Below are 13,666 nucleotides of genomic sequence, written 5' to 3'. Positions count from 1 at the left end.
TTTTTCTTTATATTTTTTATTTCATTCTTTATTTTTTATTTCATTTCCTCCCCTATATGGTTTAGAAACCAAGTTGCCTCTCTCGTCTCTCTCTGCCCTCTCAGGTCCTGAAACAGTGTGGATTTTCTATAGCAGCAGACGGCCATAGAGAGGCGCTGTGTAGCTCCAGAGGCTCACCTTAACACTAGTTAGGGTGTAAAATGCAATATCAATCAACTAACAATTGCAACTCTGTTCATGTGCAGCAACTTGTTAGGGTTAGGGCCAGGTTTGGCGTTTAAGGTTAGGGTTAGAGTTATGGTTGGGGGACAGGGATAGGTTATGGTAAGGTTAGGGCTAAGGTTAGTGAATAGTCAGATTAACAATTTCTTAAAGTTTGTTGAGAAACCGTATGTAGGGGGACTTATCTAAAAAAGTGCTACAAAAAAAAGTATTCAATATATTTACTTAAAGATTAGAATAAGGGTCAAGAGAGTTTTATGGACAACATTGTCTTCTTGTACTTTGAATATTGAAATGCATCTGTTGTGTTCCATGCCTTTACGGAGAGTAATATGTTGACATTGACTAAACGGAGTACAAGAGGAGAAGCCATGATTTACATGTTGCTAAGGCAACATAAATTGACGTGATAGATTATCAGACTTCCTCCATAAAGTATAGTGATGAAGAGACATGCAGGCAGACCTTGGAGAGAGGAGTCACTTCACTGATCAAGACTGACTGAGATATCCTACTATTAAGAGGTGAGTGATTCTTTTTACCAATCTATCTCAAAATAGTTACATTCTTTTCCTGTATGTGTTTCTCTCAATTTCTAATGTTATTGGAAAGTGGTAGCTTTTAGATCAGGGTGTGACAAAAAGTACAAGAAAAGGAAACATAATTTCAATTATTATTATTTATATATTTTTTCAGATAGCCAGGGGACACACACCAACACTCAGACATAATTTACAAATGAGGCGTTTGTGTTTAGTTACTCCGCCAGATCAGAGGCATTAGAGATGACCTGGAATGTTCTCTTGATAAGTGCATGATTTGGGCAATTTTCCTGTCCTGCTAAGCATTCAAAATGTAACAAGTGCTTATGGGTGTCAGGGAAAATGTATGGAGTAAAAAATACATTAATTTCTTTTAGAATGTAGTGGAGTAAAAGTTCTTAAAAAATATAAGTGGTAAAGTAAAGATACACACCTGAGTTCCAAATATCTCTAAAGGTCTCCCCAGCATGAGTTGTTTTATGCACGTAATGTCAGAATGCGCTCACTGTTCCAAAATGTGATTTTACGCAACATGACAGTTAACATGCGCTGCCTGATAAATATCTATTGGCCATCTTTCAACTTGTCAATTTCAAATTATTATCTAACAAGTTGTATTTTCTAACAACAGGTTGAATTGAGGTGTGTTCTGCCTCCTCATTAATTCACATAGAACTGGCCCATTTCTGCGTTGCGGATAATTCATGTTTGAGGCTTTACTTTACTGAGATGTATAAATTTCTCTATTCCAGGAGTGCCCACCGCACTTCACTCATGAATGTGCAGATCAAGTATGCATATATTTGCACAGTCTTGCAAGAATTGGAAAATTTTCTTGCTGGTGAGTGCTTGCCTTCTTTTTGTTTTCCTTACACATAATCACTTTGGACATGTGTGCGTTCATATCAAAGTAAGTTCCTTATTTTCTGTATATCGTGTTGTCGTTTCCACTGTAGGCACCTACAGTATTGTAATGAAACAGCAGGAGGGTCTTGAACCCTCGACCTTCTAGAGGTCCGGCGCGCTATCGACTGTGCTTTCAAAGAGCGCGTCCTCGTGCTAGCTTGCACAAACTACCCATCGTAGGATTACTTCCGATTTATAGAAAGTGTTTTACTCACTTATTTCGATCAATGGTGAGTTCATCCATGATGTGATTAATTAGAAATAGTTATTGTTATTAGCTAATTCATATTGTAGTTTCTGCCAGCCGAGAGTTATAAAAATATGACCGTTTGTGTTATGTACATCTTTCCTCATTGCTAGGACAAATGTAGCCTTCATTTTTCCGTTTTGGATGATTGTGTTATGCTGTAGCTACTTCTGTGAATGTCTAAACATTGCATCCAAAAATAAACTGCTCACATTCTGGACATAACTTTGTAAGGACTGTGTTTGTGCAAAATGTTTCTGAAAAAAAACAGTGTGGCCATCTCAAATGCTGATAGTTTCCTTATACCAAAACTGGACGTCCTAAAGAAGCATTCTAATCACACCGGTTTGATCGTACACTACAGGTACCACTGTAGAATGATCACACCCGTGTGCTGGTACATGTGAAAAGGTTTTAAAGTATTTTTACATCACTTGATTTCCACTAGCATTGCTACATTCTCCAAAAGTGCTAAGAATCAGATTTTCGACATTGCTCAATAATCAGTTAACTAATTTAAAAAGGGTTTGGCAAAATTGTTATTTTTTATTTGTCTTATTTTTTCTAGTCATCTGTTTGTAGTTGCTAGTGATGACTGTAAGTCAGTGTTAGGCTCCTGCCCTATGGTACCCATCGCCTGCTTCTGTAGTGTGAGGCAGCTTGATGTACAGTACAAAACTCTCCCCTTTACAGGACACTAGGCTATCACAGAGCCTTACCCCTAATCCCTCTCCTTAATACTGAGTGCCATGTAGAGAGGCATAGTGTCCCATTTTTTTCAGGTTTGGTACAGTATGACTTGACCGGGGAATGAACCCCCAACCTCAGGGTGGACACTCTAACAAGGCCACTAAGTTGGTTCAAACTGTACAGTAGACTGTATTTTGTTTTATCCAATTTGAAATGCCAGATAATCAGATAGTCATAAGTACACCTGTTTAAGTATAACTGTATTGCAGATGGGCATCATCATTACTGTTATTGTATTATACATGTTACCAATGTTGGTGTTTTCTAGATACTACCAATATTGCTGTTTTAAACATACTACCAATTAGAGGTCAACCGATTAATCGAGTTGGCCGATTAGGGCCGATTTCAAGTTTTCATAACAATCGGTAATCGTCATTTTTGGACACAATCACAATCAACATAATCACTAGTTAACTACACATGGTTGATGATATTACTAGTTTATCTAGCTTGTCCTGCATTGCATATAATCGATGCAGTGCCTGTTAATTTATCATTGAATCACAGCCTACTTTGCCAAACGGGTGATGTAACAAGTGCATTTGCAAAAAAGCACTGTCGTTGCACCAATGTGTACCTAACCATAAACATCAACGCCTTTCTTAAAATCAATACACAAGTATATATTTTTAAACCTGCATATTTAGTTAATATTGCCTGCTAACATTAATTTATTTTAACTAGGGAAATTGTGTCACTTCTCTTGCGTTCTGTGCAACAGAGTCAGGGTATATGCAGCAGTTTGGGCCGCGTGGCTCGTTGCGAACAAAGACAGCCAACTTCGCCAAACGGGGGATGATTTAACAAAAGCGCATTTGTGAAAAAAGCACAATCGTTGCACGAATATACTTAACCATAAACATCAATGCCTTTCTTAAAATCAATACACAGAAGTATATATTTTTTTTAACCTGCATATTTAGTTTAAAGAAATTCATGTTAGCAGGCAATATTAAACTAGGGAAATTGTGTCACTTCTCTTGCGTTCATTGCACGCAGAGTCAGGGTATGTGCAACAGTTTTGGCCGCCTGGCTCGTTGCGATCTAATTTGCCAGAATTTTACGTAATTATGACATACCATTGAAGGTTGTGCAATGTAACAGCAATATTTAGACTTATGGATGCCACCCGTTAGATAAAATACGGAACTTTCTTCTCCAACACTTTGTTTTTGCATTATTTAAAACAAATTGAACATGTTTCATTAATTATCTGAGACAATTGATTTTATTGATGTATTATATTAAGTTAAAATAAAGGTTTTCATTGTTCATTCAGTATTGTTGTAATTGTCATTATTACAAATATATATATATATATATATATACATATATATATGTAAAATCGGCCAATTAATCGGTATCGGCTTTTTTTGGTCCTCCAATAATCGGTATCGGCGTTGAAAAATCATAGTCGGTCGACCTCTACTACCAATGTTGCTGTTTTCAACATACTACCAATGTTGCTGTTTTCAACATACTACCAATGTTGCTGTTTTCAACATACTACCAATGTTGCTCTTTTTCCTTAGCTTGTTTACACTGTATTGCTTTGGGTGCAGGAGTGGGTGCGTCTGTATTTGGGTGCGGTTGTGAATGTGGGCAGGCCTTTGGACATGCATGTGTGCTTGCAGGTCTATATATTTTTATTTATTTATTTTACTAGATAAGTTGACTGAGAATGCATTCTCATTTCCAGCAACAACCTGGAGAATAGTTACATGGGAGAGGAGGGGTGATGAATGAGACAATATGCAAGCTAGGTATGATTAGGTGGCCAGATTGGGAATTTAGTCAGGACACCAGGGTTAACACCCCTACTCTTATAAGTGCCATGGGATCTTTAGTGACCACAGAGAGTCAGGACACCTGTTTAATGTCCCATCTGAAAGACGGCACCCTACACAGGGCAATGTCCCCAATCACTGCCCTGGGCCATTGGGATATTCGTTTTTTAGACCAGAGGAAACAGGGCCTCCTACTGGCCCTCCAACACCACTGATAATATAGACATCACTGGGATGGTACTATAAAAACCACTTAGTCATTTAACATTTTCATATTGGGTTAACTTTCTTTCTATGACATCATTTAAATGTAAATCATTGGGTGTTATAAACAAGCTGCTTTGACATGTAAAATGTTCATATTTGATTAACAGTAGTTTCTAGAATATAATGTAAATAATTATGTCAGTTCAGTTTGGTTTTGCTATTATTCCAAGTGAGGCCAATTCTAATTTGAAAGATATCAGCATAGAGTCACCTCTAATTTACAGGGCATTAGGAGATACATGACTGTTGAGGAGGTCAGACTGACCTTGATTGCATCCTAGCTAGCTGTATACAGTTGGTAACTGGAGACCATAAAGTATGTTATGTATGCATGGGCTGTATGTGCTTTTGTCTTTACAGACAGGAGACAAGTGGTTGAATGAAGCCTCCACCATTAACCATGCAGTGGAGTCAGTCTCACGGCTCCTTAATAGGTAAATATCTTCTGAGTAATTTCAGTATGCCGACAAACAACTGCATGCGTATGATTATTGGCACAACGGCAGCCAATACTGCCTCGCTTTCAGTATTATACCTTGTGGCGTACAGCAGGTCAGCCACCAGGGGGAGACTTGTCGAGGTCTGGTAACAGATCAAGTATAAATCAATAGGCGATGGCTTCATCTGCTGGACATGCCAGGTCTCGACGGGCCCTCCGGACAGGACTAATTGGGGCTGATTGGGAGCTGGTGAGTAAATCAAGGGCGGATTGCTCACCAGCTGTGCAATGCCCATAAAGCTGCCAGAAGGGCAGCACACTGGGGGAAGTGAGGTGACTTCCACGGTTACCTGAGCTAAAATGAGGGATTGAGTTTGTGTTCCCGACAGGAAGCCCAGGAGACGGTATCCCGGAGAAATTGTTTTTGGGGTTGCTTATAGAAATTTTGTTCAACCTTTGTTGTTTTTACATTACATTACATTTTTACATGTTTTTACATTACATAGCAACAGTTGGTAATCATACCTCTGGTTCACTATCGTGCCTCTGCAACTACTGTTATCAATAGTGCAAAATGACACACTGTATGGTGAAGCTAGTTTGATGATTCTGATGTACGCAAATTATTACTTATTCACAGGTGTTGTGTTGCTAGCCCGGATGGCCAGCGCTTCAACAGGTGATATACAAAAGTCTATTTTATTGTCATAATGTTTTATTCTACATTATTATTTTAAATCCCAATAGATTGACAACTTTTTCATATTATATTATTAAGGATATTATAGGTTGTCATTGGGAAATAGGAAGTTGCCATATCTACAATATGTTTGTAACATATACAGCGGGAGTCAGAAAGCAGACGCAGAAGGTGAATTTAACAATGAACGGATGCAAAGGAACAAACGTGAGAAACGTACTGACCGCGGACATGAAAAAAACAACACCTCAGGACTGATGACCACTGAGGGCTAAATAAAAGGGGAGTAGTCAGGGTAGTGATGAAGTCCAGGTGTGGCAAAATGATGGCTTTCCTGGACCGGTGGTTAGTGAACCAACGACGTGGAGCGGGAGTAGACGTGACAATGTTAAATGTGAACACTAAGATTATTAGCAAAGGTTCAACCAGGATTCAATTAACCATATGTCGTGTCACGTGTGATTTCATTTGACATTTCTGTGTTAAAATGTTTTTTTTCTTTATCCCTGTAGTAAATGTCGCGGTGAAAGGAGTGGCCACCCAGTCATCACTATATGGGGATGGCCAGGCTAACAATGCCATTGATGGCAACAGAGAATCAAACTATCACAAAATATCCTGCACACACACTGAACAGGAGACCAACCCCTGGCGGAGAGTGGACCTGCTGGATGTGTACAGAGTGACAGCTGTCACCATCACCAACAGAGGAGATGTTGTTCCTGAGAGACTTGATGGTGCTGAGATCCGCATCGGTAACTCACTGGAGAACAACGGCATCAACAACCCCAGGTGATACATAGACATCTGTACACTTTTATGTCCTGTCTTGAAAGTATTTGGATACATTGGTCTTCATCCGTGCTTCTGTAGCTGTTCAGTGGCTATATGTGAAACCCACTGAGTGTACAAAACTTTACGAACACCTGCCCAGGACAGAGTTTGGAGAACCCTACTCTAGGGAAGTGGAATCTAAAACCATGACCACAAGGAAATCTTATCCTTTCTGTCATGATTCTTCAGAAATCTGCAGCCAGCCAGACACAGGAAGACAGACTGACCAGGTGAATCCAGGTGAAAGATATGATCCTTTATTGATGTCACTTGTTAAATCCACTTCAATCAGTGTAGATGACGGTGTGGAGACATGTTAAAGAAGGATTTAAAAGACAACTGAGACATGGATTGTGTGTTTGGGCCATTCAGAGGGTGAAAGGGCAAGACTAAAGATGTATGTGCCTTTGAACGGGGTATGGTAGTACATAGGTGCCAGGCTGGCGCACCAGTTTGCTGGATTTTTCATCCACAGTTTCCCATGTGTATCAAGAAGGGTCCTCCTCCCAAAGGAAATCCCGCAAACTTGACACAACTGTGGAAATCATTGGTGTCATGTCGTAGTGAGCAGACCAAGACGCAGCGTGATGAGAATACATTCCCCGTATTTATTTAACGAAGAACACTTAAACAAAACAAATGTGAAGCTATATATGAATAGTGCAGACACAGGCAACTAACACAGACAATAACCCACGAAATACCCAAAGAAGATGGCTGCCTAAATATGGTTCCCAATCAGAGACAACGATAAACACCTGCCTCTAATTGAGAAGCAATCTAGGCAACATAGACATATATAAACACCTAGATGGTAAAAACACCCCATAAACCTACAAAACCCCTAGATAGTACAAGAAACACATACATCACCCATGTCACACCCTGACCTAACCAAAACAATAAAGAAAACAAAGAATACTCAGGTCAGGGCGTGACAATTGGAGTCAACATGGGCCAGCATCCCTGAGGAATGCTGTCGACACTTTGTAGAGTCCATGTTCCAACGAATTGAGGCTGTTCTGAGGGCAATATTAGGAAGGTGTTCTTAATGTTTTGTACACTGTGTATATTTAACAGACTGCTTGTATTCTGTGTGGTACATTGAAGAGTCCTCATTCACTCTCATGCTTTCTCTCCCCTTCTCCCATCTCTCCCCCCGACCCCCCCCCTCTATCTCCCCCCCTCCCGCCCCCTTCCTTATCTTTCCTCTCGCTCTCTCTCGCGTGCTCTCTCTCGCTCTCGTGCTCGCTCTCTGGCGATTCTCTCTCTCACCACCACCCCCACCCCTCACTCTTTCGCTCACGCTCTCTCTCCCCCATGCCCTCCCCCTAACTCTCCCTCTTCCCGCACCACCCATCCCTCTCTCCACCCCCCTTTCTCTTTCCTGCTGTCGCTCTCCCCCTTCCCCTCTCGCTCTCCCCTTCCCCTCTCTCTCTCTCCTCCACCCCTTCTCTCTCGGTGTTTCTCTCTCTCTGTGTTTCACTCTTTCCTTCAGATGTGTTGTCATCTCCAACATCCCAGCAGGAGAGACGAACAGCTTCCAGTGTAATGAGATGGACGGTCGCTATGTTGTTATGGTGATCCCTGGACAGAACAAGATTCTCACTCTGTGTGAGGTGGAAGTTTACAGCATTCTTACATGTAAATTATCTGCAACTATCTTCACTTTCATATGAAGCGTTAGCTTTATGTAGTTCACACTAGATCAGAACATTCCGTGCCTTCACACCCCTTGACTTTGAGATTTAAATGTATTTGTCTTTCTTTTTTTGTCAACGATCTACACAAAATACTCATGTCAAAGTGGAAGAAAAATTTGAAGTGAGAACCCTTTTACCTTTGCACGTTTTTTCCTAGAACTGATGAACAGTTCCATCAGCCTTATTAGTCTTTAAAATGTTATTGTTTATGACAATACATTACATACAGTACCAGTCAAAAGTTTGGACACACCTACTCATTCCAGGGTTCTTCTTTATTTTGACTGTTTTCTACATTGTTGCATAATAGTGAAGACATCAAAACTATGAAATAGTAATAACTATTGAACAAATCCAAATATATTTTATATTTGAGAGTCTTCAAAGTAGGCACCCTTTGCCGTGATGACAGCTTTGCACACGAATAGCTCAATAAGAATAACAAAATAACGAGATTAGACCACCACAAGTCTGGTTCATCCCTGATAGCAATATCCAAACGCCTGAAGGTACCACGTTCATCTTCACAAACAATAGTATGCAAGTATAAACACCATGGGACCACGCAGCCGTCATACCGCTCGGGAAGGAGACGCATTCTGTCTCCTAGAGATTAACGTACTTTGGTGTGAAAAATGCAAATCAATCCCAGAACAACAGCAAAGGACCTTGTGAAAATGATGGAGGAAACGGGTACAAAATTATCTATATCCACAGTAAAACAAGTCCTATATTGACATAACCTGAATGGCCGCTCAGCAAGGAAGAAGCCACTGCTACAAAACCGCCATAAAAAAGCCAGACTACGGTTTGCATCTGCACATTTTTATTTATTTATTTTTTATTTCACCTTTATTTAACCAGGTAGGCCAGTTGAGAACAAGTTCTCATTTACAACTGCGACCTGGCCAAGATAAAGCGTAGCAGTGTGAACAGACAACAACACAGAGTTACACATGGAGTCAACAATTAACAAGTCAATAACACAGTAGAAAAAAAAGATAATCAAATCAAATTTTATTTGTCACATACACATGGTTAGTAGATGTTAATGCGAGTGTAGTGAAATGCTTGTGCTTCTAGTTCCGACAATGCAGTAATAACCAACAAGTAATCTAGCTAACAATTCCAAAACTACTACCTTATATACGAATACATATGAGATTAATAATGTAGGGTATGTAAACATTATATTAGGTAGCATTGTGTGCAAAAGGCATGAGGAAGTAGGCGAATAATTACAATTTTGCAGATTAACACTGGAGTGATAAATGATCGGATGGTCATGTAAAGGTAGAGATACTGGTGTGCAAAAGAGCAGAAAAGTAAATAAATATAAACAGTATGGGGATGAGGTAGGTAAATTGGGTGGGCTATTTATCGATGGACTATGTACAGCTGCAGCGATCGGTTAGCTGCTCAGATAGCAGATGTTTGAAGTTGGTGAGGGAGATAAAAGTCTCCAACCAAGTCACAGGCAGCAGAGAACTTAAAGGAAAGGCGGCCAAATGAGGTGTTGGCTTTAGGGATGATCAGGGAGATACACCTGCTGGAGCGCGTGCTATGGGTGGGTGTTGCCATTGTGACCAGTGAACTGAGATAAGGCGGAGCTTTACCTAGTATGGACTTGTAGATGACCTGGAGCCAGTGGGTCTGGCGACGAATATGTAGTGAGGGCCAGCCGACTAGAGCATACAGGTCGCAGTGGTGGGTGATATAAGGTGCTTTAGTAACAAAACGGATGGCACTGTGATAAACTGCATCCAGTTTGCTGAGTAGAGTATTGGAAGCTATTTTGTAGATGACATCGCCGAAGTCGAGGATCGGTAAGATAGTCAGTTTTACTAGGGTAGGTTTGGCGGCATGAGTGAAGGAGGCTTTGTTGCGGAATAGAAAGCCGACTCTAGATTTGATTTTAGATTGGAGATGTTTGATATGAGTCTGGAAGGAGAGTTTACAGTCTAGCCAGACACCTAGGTACTTATAGATGTCCACATATTCTAGGTCGGAACCATCCAGGGTGGTGACGCTAGTCGGGCGTGCGGGTGCAGGCAGCGAACAGTTGAAAAGCATGCATTTGGTTTTACTAGCGTTTAAGAGTAGTTGGAGGCCCCGGAAGGAGTGTTGTATGGTATTGAAGCTCGTTTGGAGGTTAGATAGCACAGTGTCCAAGGAAGGGCCAGAAGTATACAGAATGGTGTTGTCTGCGTAGAGGTGGATCAGGGAATCGCCCGCAGCAAGAGCAACATCATTGATATATACAGAGAAAAGAGTCGGCCCGAGAATTGAACCCTGTGGCACCCCCATAGAGACTGCCAGAGGACCGGACAACATGCCCTCCGATTTGACACACTGAACTCTGTCTGCAAAGTAGTTGGTGAACCAGGCAAGGCAGTCATTAGAAAAACCGAGGCTACTGAGTCTGCCGATAAGAATATGGTGATTGACAGAGTCTAAAGCCTTGACCAGGTTGATCAAGACTGCTGCACAGTACTGTCTTTTATCGATGGCGGTTATGATATCGTTTGGTACCTTGAGCGTGGCTGAGGTGCACCCGTGACCGGCTCGGAAACCAGATTGCACAGCGGAGAAGGTACGGTGGGATTCGAGATGGTCAGTGACCTGTTAGTTGACTTGGCTTTCGAAGACCTTAGATAGGCAGGGCAGGATGAATATAGGTCTGTAACAGTTTGGGTCCAGGGTGTCTCCCCCTTTGAAGAGGGGGATGACTGGGGCAGCTTTCCAATCCTTGGGGATCTCAGACGATATCAAAGAGAGGTTGAACAGGCTGGTAATAGGGGTTGCGACAATGCTGGCGGATAGTTTCAGAAATAGAGGGTCCAGATTGTCAAGCCCAGCTGATTTGTACGGGTCCAGGTTTTGCAGCTCTTTCAGAACATCTGCTATTTTGGATTTGGGTAAAGGAGAAGGGACAAAGACCGCACTTTTTGGAGAAATGTCCTTTGGTTGGATGAAACAAAAATAGAACTGTTTGGCCATAATGACCATCATTATGTTTGGAGGAAAAAGGGGGAGGCTTGCAAGCCGAAGAACACCATCCCAACCGTGAATCACTGGGGTGGCAGCATCATGTTGTGGGGGTGCTTTGCTGCAGGAGAGCCTGGTGCACTTCACAAAATAGATGGCATCATCAGGGAGGACAATTATGTGGATATATTGAAGCAACATCTCAATACATCAGTCAGGAAGTTAAAGCTTGGTCGCAAATGGGTCTTCCAAATGGACAATGACCGCAAGCATACATCCAAAGTTGTGGCAAAATGGCTTACGGACAGCAAACTCAATCTATTGGAGTGGCCATCAAAGCCCTGACCTCAATCCTATAGGAAATGTGTGGTCAGAACTGAAAAAGAATGTGCAAGCAAGGAGGCCGACAAACCTGACTCAGTTACACCAGCTCTGTCTGGAGGAATGGGCCAAAATTCACCCAACTTATTTTGGGAAGCTTGTGGAAGGCTACCTGAAACGTTTGACCCAAGTTAAACAATTTAAAGGCAATGTTACCAAATACTAATTGAGTGTATGTTAACTTCAGACCCACTGGGAATGTGATGAAAGAAATTAAAGCTGAAATAAATCATTCTCTCTACTATTATTCTGACATTTCACATTCTTTAAATAAAGTGGTGATCCTAACTGACCTAAGACAGGGAATTTTCACTCAGATTAAGTGTCAGAAATGGTGAAAAACAGAGTTTAAATGTATTTGGCTAAGGTGTATGTTAACTTCTGACTTCAACTGTATACTGTAAACATGGCGTCATGACATCATACCTGTTTTCTGTTTGTCTGTTGATAGTTTGTCTCGTCAAGCCTACCAGCGTGTTTTTCTGTACTCCTGTTCTCTCTAGTCCATGTTGTCTAGTTCTTCTGGTTTTGACCATTCTGCCTGCCCTGAACCTACCTGCCGTTCTGTACCTTTCTGACACTGCTGTGGATTACTGACCTCTGCCTGCCCTTGACCTGTCGTTTGCCTGCCTCCTGTTTTGTAAATAAACATCTGTGATTCGAACTCTCTGCAGGTGGGTCTCATCCTGAGTCGTGATCCTTTTAATCAAGTATGACAATGTAATACTTTTTTCACCACTGGTGGAAATGTTTTGTTTCAGCTAGTGGTGCATTCAAAAGCTACCACTTTCCAATAACATTAGAAATAGAGAGAAACACATACAGGAAAAGAATGTAACTATTTTGAGATACTACGGTAAAAAGTATCACTCACCTCTTAATAGTAGGATATCTCAGTTAGTCTTGTTTCGGTGAAGTGACTTCCTGTCCACGGTCTGTCTGCGTGTGTCTCTTCAGTCTCTTCGTCACTATACTTTATGGATGCAGTCTGTTAAAATCTATCACGTCAGTTTGTTGCCTTAGCAACAAGTGAATCATAGATTATCTTCTTGTACCTTGTTTAGTCATGTCAACATTAGACTTTCCGTAAAGGCACGGAACACAACAGATGCAGTTCAATATTCAAAGTACAAGATAATAATGTTGTCCATAAAACTATCTGGCGCCATATTGTAATCTTTAAGAAATTCTATTACATTTAAAAAAAATTGTAACACTTTATTTGGTAAGGCCCCCCTACATATGGTTTATCAACTAACTATCAAGAAATTGTTCAACTGAGTATCCACTAACCTAAACCCTAGCCCTAACCTACCATAACCTATCCCTGTCCCCCCCAAACATAACTCTAACCTTAACCTTAACTTTAACCTTAAACCCGAAACCTGTTCCTAACACTAACAAGTTGCTGCACATCAACACAGTTGCAATTGTTAGTTGATTGATATAGCATTTTACACCCTAACTAGTTAAGTGTCATATTTCATGTTATTTTAATTATTACATTTTCAGACAAAAGTAATGTTTAAGTCCTTAAAACACAGGAATGAATAAACTGATTGTACACCCTCCAGAATCAGTCATGGGGTGAAGTTTCCCCTAGCTGCTGATCTTTGGTCAGTTTTGCATATGTCCCACTATTGGTTATGGTTATGATTGGGGGAGGAGAAGCTGATGCAAGATCTATTCATATTGCAGGTGGAAACTTCACCCTGGAACCAGTGAGAATAGTGTGAGCCTCTGGAGCTACAAAGCGCTGCTTCATGACCTGAGAGGGCAGAGAGAGACGAGAGAGGCAACTTGGTTTCTAAACCATATAGGGGAAGAAATTTGGCGTAGAGAGTACGATGAAATAGTCTTGAAAAAAAAAACTTACTCCAAAGGCTAGAAAATAAGA

The 13,666-nt window shown here is 41.0% G+C and overlaps 1 pseudogene; it reads left to right on the top strand.

The window, feature by feature from the left end:
- Positions 1–12,388, top strand: part of LOC139415963 (fucolectin-like) — a 246,422-nt pseudogene extending 234,034 nt beyond the window's left edge.
- Positions 12,389–13,666: the final 1,278 nt, after the last annotated feature.

The sequence above is a fragment of the Oncorhynchus clarkii genome, chromosome 9 (genome assembly GCF_045791955.1).
Source record: "Oncorhynchus clarkii lewisi isolate Uvic-CL-2024 chromosome 9, UVic_Ocla_1.0, whole genome shotgun sequence".
NCBI classification, from domain to species: Eukaryota; Metazoa; Chordata; class Actinopteri; order Salmoniformes; family Salmonidae; genus Oncorhynchus; species Oncorhynchus clarkii.
The sequence above is the reverse complement of the archived record's forward strand: the minus strand, read 5'-3'. Positions and strand labels throughout refer to the sequence as shown.